This window comes from Tupaia chinensis, unplaced genomic scaffold (assembly GCF_000334495.1).
Source record: "Tupaia chinensis unplaced genomic scaffold, TupChi_1.0 Scaffold000048_1, whole genome shotgun sequence".
Classification (NCBI taxonomy): Eukaryota; Metazoa; Chordata; class Mammalia; order Scandentia; family Tupaiidae; genus Tupaia; species Tupaia belangeri.
In genome coordinates this window covers 764,659-772,704 of record NW_006159506.1, presented here as the reverse complement: position 1 = coordinate 772,704, position 8,046 = coordinate 764,659, and the positions used below count along the sequence as shown (strand labels likewise).

General features: G+C 46.6%; 1 protein-coding gene across 1 annotated transcript in view; it reads right to left on the bottom strand.

Moving 5' to 3' along the window:
- The window catches only part of RANBP9 (RAN binding protein 9), a 75,642-nt gene extending 67,944 nt beyond the window's left edge, over positions 1-7,698 (bottom strand). The window contains exon 1 of the mRNA XM_027774802.1: positions 7,587-7,698. The gene's annotated coding sequence lies outside the window, so the exon portion shown is untranslated. The remainder of the gene's footprint in view (positions 1-7,586) is intronic.
- Between the last annotated feature and the right edge of the window lie 348 nt (positions 7,699-8,046).

Below are 8,046 nucleotides of genomic sequence, written 5' to 3'. Positions count from 1 at the left end.
TAAATAAATAAATAAATAAGACGCAGGTAAGGTCTTTTGAAGAATCCCTTCCCCCATATCTCTGCACTTACTCCTTCTCAGCACTAGGGCTGAGCTTCCCTCAGCAGCACCGCGTGAGCTATGCACCGGCAGCTCTGGCAATCGCGGGGGGGCCGTGGACTCGCCAACCCCCGGGCGCGGCGGGGCAGCACTCGCCAGCGCCCGGCGGCGGCGGGCAATCACGGGCAAGCTGTGCACCCGTGAGCTCTGGGCAGCGGTGTCAGACAATCGCGGGCGAGCTGTGCACCCGTTAGCTCCCGGCGGCGGCGGCGGGCAATCGCGGGCGAGCTGTGCACCCGGCATCTGCTAGCAGCAGTCCTGAGCAACCTCACGTGTGCTGTGCACCGGGCACTCTAATCAGTGCTTTCGGCGAATCATTTAATCCGGTCCTGTAAGTCTGGCATCACTACTTCCCTTTTACAGAAGGACTCAGTTTTCAAACGGTACAAAATTACAGAACTAGTCAGGGCAGAGCCACGATTTAAATCTCCACTGTTTCTCAACAAGTCGTCAACTTCTAAATCAGTTCTTCCTCTTTTAAGTCAGGAGGGACAGCCCAGAAACCAGTCTGAGAAAGCCAAGGCCAGGGAAGTGGAGGGCTCGGTGTGGCCTCGTTCTCCCGACTGCAGGTGGGCCTTCCGGGCAGCCTTCTGACCACCACCCCGTCCTCCAGTGGAGCTGGCTGCTTCCTCCCCCGACCTCTCTGGTCTCTCAGAGTCTGTTACTCAGCACCTCACACTGGATTTAACAACGTGCTCTCAAGTTCATATCCCTCTTCTCTGAGAAGGCTGGGGTGGAAGGGACCCCGCCTCGGCCACCTCTGCTGCTGTCTCCACCCTTACGAATCCTCATCATCGAACCAAACTTCGTCCTCCGTCATTTTTAAAATCTGTCACAATGGTTCCCACCTTTGTCCGTATGCTCGCTAACAGTCTTGCCATCACATACCACACACTCCCCGTTCCTGTCTTCCAGGACACCAGGAACGGCCCGTGGCCTGCGTGTTAAGGTGGCTGGATTCCACGTGGCTGACTAGGTGGTTTGAAACCCAGCCCTGATGGCTTGAAAAACACACTGGGACATGTATGCATGCACCCAAAATCCCCAAAGGAATACCGGAGAAGGGACTGCAGGAGGGTGATCATCCCCACTGAGGGATGCTTTCTCACTTTCCAGCTCCGTCCCTCCCTCCCTCGGTCTCTCTCTGGCAAAATTTAAAAAATTTTAAGAACAAACAAAAACCAGGTACGTATCGCTTCCTAACGTCAAAAGACTGAAGGTTCCCCGCTCCTGCAGTGCTCGCTGCCCTAGGCTCTCACCAGGTCTCTAACCCGCGGACTCTCCAGTCATCCACCAAGTCCCCGCTCCTGCAGTGCCCACCCACCGTGGGCTCTCACCAGGTCTCTAACCCACGGACTCTCAGGGTCATCCGCCAAGTCCCTGGCTCCTGCCGCGCCCAGGGTCTCTAACCTGCGGACTCTCACAGTCATCCACCAAGTCCCCACCACATGAAACCACACACCTCTGCTAACGGCCGGTCAGCTCCACTCTGCCCGTGACACTCACCAGTCTGAAACAGTCTCCCCTGACAAAGCCTCTTGAATTCTAACTCATTTAGAGAGTCTATCTATCAAACCCAATTGCCTTTATAAATCTGCTTCCTTGGGCCAGGATTCATTACGCTCTCCTCAGCCTTCCCACACAGTCTCATCCTTAAATTCCTCACGTGATGTCTTCACCTAAAGTTAAGGGCATATGTCTGCTCCCTGCCCTGAGCCACGGCCCCTTCCACGTCCTAAATCTGACATACCTATTAACAGTTTTGACTGCATGCCAGGCCCTCCACTAAGAGAGATAAATAACAGAATTCCTTACACCCGTTCAGCTGCTGATGGCGTGAAGAACCAAAGCTGGCCCACATATCGGGCTGTCGGGGAAGTCACGATGCGTTTTTCTGTGTTTTTCTATGCAAAAGTGTACCACTGACTTTCCTGACAACCCAATCTATCTGTTAAATTAACGAATGTATCATCGACTCTTGGTCCACACTGTCCATCTCGGCTTCCATTTGCTGCTTACAGCCAATCAAAAATTAGAAGGGGAGGGCCTTCGAGCAGGAAAGCCTTCTGAACCCTGATGAGAAGGCCTTTTTCCCCGTCCCCCCGAGGAATCAGCTAGGAAGTCAGTAAGCACCCCAGAAGCACGCTGGAAGAGCGCACTTTCTCATGATCAGAAGAATTTATGAATAAGTCAGTGCCTGGATTACTCGCCAGCTCTTCCTGAATCACTGTCAAAGAATCGCATCAATATTTTGTTTGAAGAGCTAAAAATACCACATTCATAATAAATTATAATTCGAGAAATGTTCAAATAAGAACTGTCTCTCTCACATTTAAAATTAACCGCAACTTCACGGCCTCGTATGCATAATTTCAAATTTGAACCAAACTCCCAAACTAAAAGTACCTTCCTAAGATTTTTTTTCCTTACTTTTTTGGAAACGCGTCTCCGTAGTCACAGATCATTAATAAGAGCACAGAACAGGACCAGCCGACGGCAGGGGGTTCAGGTGGCCCGACCCCACGTGGCTGACTGTGCAACCTGCCTCCCAGACTCAGCGGAAGTCCTGAGACTGGAGGGGAAGTGTTTGCAGCGTGGCCACCCTCCCAGGACGCTTTCTCCCTTCCTCTCTCTCGTTGTCTCTCTCCAGCAAGTGCACATGCCCTACAGTGAATTTGTTTTTGTTTTGTTTTTTTTTTTTTGAGAGGTTTTCGCTATAGGGCACGTGCGCTCACCAGACAGACAGAGAGAGACAGAGAGACAGAAAGTGAGAAGTCACCCCCCGGGGGGATGGTCACGCTGCAATCCCTTTGCCCTCCATTCTCCTCTCGGGATCTTGGGCACGCAGGCACACGTGCCCGGCGTGAGTTTTAAGTCACCAGGTCTGGGACGCAAACCGCAGTCGGCTATGTGGGAGTCCAGCGACATAGCCATTACGCTAACTGCTGGTTCTCCTCTACAGTGAATTTCTAGGTTGTCAGGAAAGTCATGATGTATTTTTCTGTTTCTCTATGCAAAGATGCATCATGACTTTCTGGACAACCCAATAAAAAAACAAATACTTCCGCACCAAAATAAATACAAGTAACATGGCCAGGCACAGTGGTAGCACGACGCTGTGACGCTGAAGCCACAGGAGAGGTCCCAGGTTCACTCCCCGAGTTCTCCTGCACAGGCAAGTGTGCCCAGCCATGCCTGTGATCCTGACCGGCTGAAACTAGAAACAGAGAACAGTGGAAACCCTGCTGGGGGTATCCATGCCTCTATCTCTGTCTCTCTCGCTCATGGAGGAAAGAAGGAAACTTTAAAACAGGAAATCAAATTAGAATCATCAGTCATGGTCCTGCCTTTCTAAGGCAGACCTAGAAATAAAACATCAGGCCAGAGGCCGGCACAGTGGTTAAGGCGACTGGATCTCACACGGCCGACTGTGCGGTTCAAGTCCTGGAACTGGTGGCTCAGGAAACACACAGAGTGTGTGCCCAAAATCCTGAGAGGAAAATGGAGGAGAAGGGACTGCAGCGAGACCATCCTCCTTTGCCCCTCTCCCCACTTCTCTCCAATGATCCCACATCCCCTACAGCTAAAAAAAGGAAAAATTCAAATTAAAAAAAGGACATAATGCTTATCATAAAATAAATTAAAAGCCATTTCAAGCACATAATATGTTAACAGCTGTTCTTCTGTTTTCTTTACTCAGCTCAGAGAGGCAATTCATACCCAACTCTTGCCATTTCATAAAAAAAACTTGTTACCACTGACAATTGCTCTAAAAACCCAAGATCTTGGACCCAAATATTTATTTACTTGTCCTAAGCTTAGATAAACATACTGCTTAAAAGAATTCAATTTTAAGTTGAGAATAATAAAGTCTCACATGAACACACATCATTACGAAGGAAAGGTAACTAACAACTGTTCTTCCGGGCCCATTTTTTACAAAGGTGCCGGGACTTTAGAAGAGTTTATATATCACAAAGGACCCTGCTTAGGAGTTTGGTGGGTTGGGTTTGTTCTTAGGTTTTTGTCATAGAGCACATGAGCCTGCCAGAGAAGAGAAAGACAGAAAGACCCGGAGAGAGGGAAAGCGAGAAATCACCCCCGAGGGAGGGTGGCCACGCCACAGTCCCTTCTCCTCTTGAGATTTCTGGGCACACATGGCCACATGCCCGGCATGATTTCCAAGCCACTGGGTCCAATACATGATCCGCGGTTGGCCACGTGGGAGTCCAGCACCTTAACCATCCTGCTACCTGCTGGGCCCAAGGAGTTTTAGTTTTTCATTCTCAAATAGAGAGGCGGGACATTAGTGGGAGACAGAAATGGTTTATTACCTGTTGGTGATAACACATGTAGTATTCCCAACTGGACTGGCCTGAGCAGTGTTTCGTGTTGGGTAAATTCTCTTTACGAGCCAAATGATATATAGTGATTGAATGTTAAAAAGAAAAATAAAGAAAATAAGTAATAATAATAATAATAATAATCTAAAAAAATGATGAAATTCTATTTGATGATGAGGTGGTTAGTCATGTGTTTGTCTTGACTGGCATGCATGTTAACTGTGCTGGAAGAAGAAATGCAATACACTGTAAAGATATATGTGATTATGTGGAATTTTTTTTTTTAAAGACATTGTGAATGATCTCAAGAGAGGGACAGACACAATGCAGGTCTGTATTAGAACACAGACAATAGCTATAGACAATTTAATACCAAAACCAGAGACCAGCAGTTAGCGTAATGGCAATGTCACTGGACTCCCATGTAGTCGACCATGGTTCGCATCCTGAGCCCGGTGGCTTAAAACTCACGCCGGGCTCATGTGCGTGCGTGCCCAAGATCCTGAGAGGAGAATGGAGGAGAAGGGATTGCGGAGTGGCCATCACCCCTGGAGGGGGGAGATTTCTCGCTTTCTGTCTCTCTGTCTCTCTCTCTGTCTGTTTGACAAGCACAAGCGCCCTATGGCAAAAACCTCTCCAAAAAAAAAAAGACCAAAACCAGCAGCAACTGAGCCAATCAATGATCCAATCACCTAGGTAATTCAGGACCCAGCTAAGGAGACGGAGCGGAGACGGACAGAGAAAGGGAAAAGCAGGGACTTCTCAAATTTCTAACAATAGTGAAAAGACTAGCAAACTGGTTTCAGAAGAAGGTGTTTAACAAGCTAAATGTAAATCCCTGTGCAAACCTCTGGTTAGTGCAGTGCTCTGGGCATCAAGGGGACAACCCGAGCTGGCGCATCAGCCCTGAGACTCGTCCAGGTATTGGCAAGCCAGGAAAAGTTCCCGTCAGGAGCACACAAAGGTAAGACAAGGAGGGTGAACGGTGAAAAGAAGCCTGGAAACCGCCCCAACACCACTAGCTTAACGGGGTGCTGGTATGACCTGAAGTGTAAGGACCGGCTTCTGGACTGTGCGGCTGTAAGGTCAGAAATGTCACAAACACGTCCCCGTCTCAACCGGGGGCCTCCGCAGATTTGTCCTTGGCATCTCTGATCTCATCTCTGGTTTGATCACCCTGGGAAACTGAGGTGTTTAAATAAAAAGCTTTCACTGTGGTCTAAGGTTTCCATTCCTACTTTTCATATGGTTGACGCTGAGAATAGGCAGCAAAAAAAAAAAAATTAGGAGTAAGAAATCCACTGAATACAGTGATTTTGTCCCCTAAAATGGGTTAAGCAATTGATTTCAAATACAGGTCAACTGGGGCCAGAAGGTGGTGTGGTGGTTGTGGGGCTGGACTCCCAGAAAGAACAACCACAGTTCGAGTCCCAGACCTGGCAACTTCTTTTCTCACTATCTATCTCTCTATCTCCTCTGTGAACACACACGCCCTTCAGCAAATTAATAACAATAATAATGAAAAATTTAAAAATTAATTTTTAAAAAATAATTATTTAATTTTTAATTTATTATTGTTCTTCAGTTTCATTAGATAGAAACAGAGACAGAGACAGACAGAGAGAGAGAGAGAAATAATAATGAAAAATTTAAAAAATTAATTTAAAAAAAAATTATTTAATTTGTAATTTATTATTGTTCTTCAGTTTCATTAGATAGAAACAGAGACAGAGACAGACAGAGAGAGAGAGAGAGTGAAAAAGAGAGAGAGAGTGAGAAAGAGAGAGCTGCCAGGTCCAGGACTCAAACCATGGTCAGCCATGTGGGAGTCTAGAGCCTTAACCACCACACCATCTGCCAGACCCTTAAATAATTCTTAAAACAATAAAAATAAAAAATACAGGTCAATTGTGCCAGCTCACGGTTAAGGCGGCTGGATCCCACAGTGCCAACCGCACCATTCAAGCCTTGGACCAAGAGTGCTGAAAACAGGTGGGCACATGTGCAAGCGTGCCCCAAATCTCAAAGGGACAGAGAGAGGGTGGAGAAGAGACTGTGGCGGGACCATACTCCGTGGGGTGCTTTCTTACTTCACTCATTCTCTCTCTGGTGAATGCATATGCCCTTCTGGTGAATTGGATAAAAAAAATAAAAATAAATAAATAAATAAAAACAACCAACCTACCTACAGTACAGCCCAATGTCTTCCCCGTAGCAGCTGGACAAACACCCTACGGCTGCCCTGAGGGGCCTCTGCCTCCAGTGTGGGGAAATACCACAGGAGAGACCCAGGAATCGCAGCTCTGTCATTCCTAACCTGGGTCCATGCCAAAACTCCCTGTGCACCTGCCTCAAAATGCCTCCCTTGCCCAAAGCTCTACTCTGAAGATTCTGACCTGGGAATTTCCGGGATAAGGCCCAAACCACTATCTTTTTAAGAGTTCCGTAAGTGATTCAGATGTACACACGCCACACACACTGATCCAAGCTGAAAAGCGCTAAAATAAAAAGTTGCTTCCTGGAGGTACCAGAGGGTTCTCATTCTACACTCGAATACATCCTGAGCCCTGGGAAGCCCCTCCAACCAGAGCATACGAACATCTACTTCCCATTCAAAACCTAAAATTCCAAGTTCCAGCTCCTATAAAATACCTTGTACCAGAGAGTTCTCATTTGGAAGCTTCTACACTCGAATACATCCTGAGCCCTGGGAAGCCCCTCCAACCAGAGCATACGAACATCTACTTCCCATTCAAAACCTAAAATTCCAAGTTCCAGCTCCTATAAAATACCTTCTGGCTTTGGTCAACGGGTTTCGAGCAGGTTGGACTTCTCAGCAGGGTTCAGGAAAGGGCAGTGTAAGAAAAGCCATGGAAAATGAGTCACAGTCCCGCTACTGTATTTAACGCCAGTCCTCTGTTTTAATCATAAATCTACCAGGTAGACTTAGTTACGATGACCAGCTCAAGCTCTAGATTTTGTTTTAAACTTAAATGGAACTGCTACATGGAGCACGCAGGTATCATTCTTCCAGTGACCAAAATTTCCAATATTCCAATTTTCCAATTATAAACATTATGAATCGAAACAAAAATAGTTATCCAAGAATACCAAAGAAGTCTTCCCGCCGGAATTGATACTTACCCATCTCTTCCTTTACTGACAATTTTTACTTCAAAATAGTAAATCCCACAGGCTGCTGGTATCGGATGTGTGGCCCGAACTGACGCTGCATCTTTTGGGGTTTTGCCGTGACCTGCGTGAAACAGGAAAGGAAAAAAAAAAAAATCGCATGAACCATTCCAACGAAAATCTTAACAAACAGTTCAGAAACAGATACAGTTTTGGTAAGGACGTATCATTTCCGTTCCTATCAGTTCAAACTATTGAAAATTTAATGAAAAACTTATACAATAACCTTTTATGCAAAACAAGCCCAAGTCAACCATAAATGCCTTCATGATATTAATAGTTTAAGATTTTAAAATCTGAACACATTAAACCTAGCGGTCCTCTGTGATCTTTTACAAACTATACTCTTCTTTTTTTTTTTTTTTTTTTTGCGAGGTTTTCACTTGAGTGACCGGGCACTCGCCCGCCATAG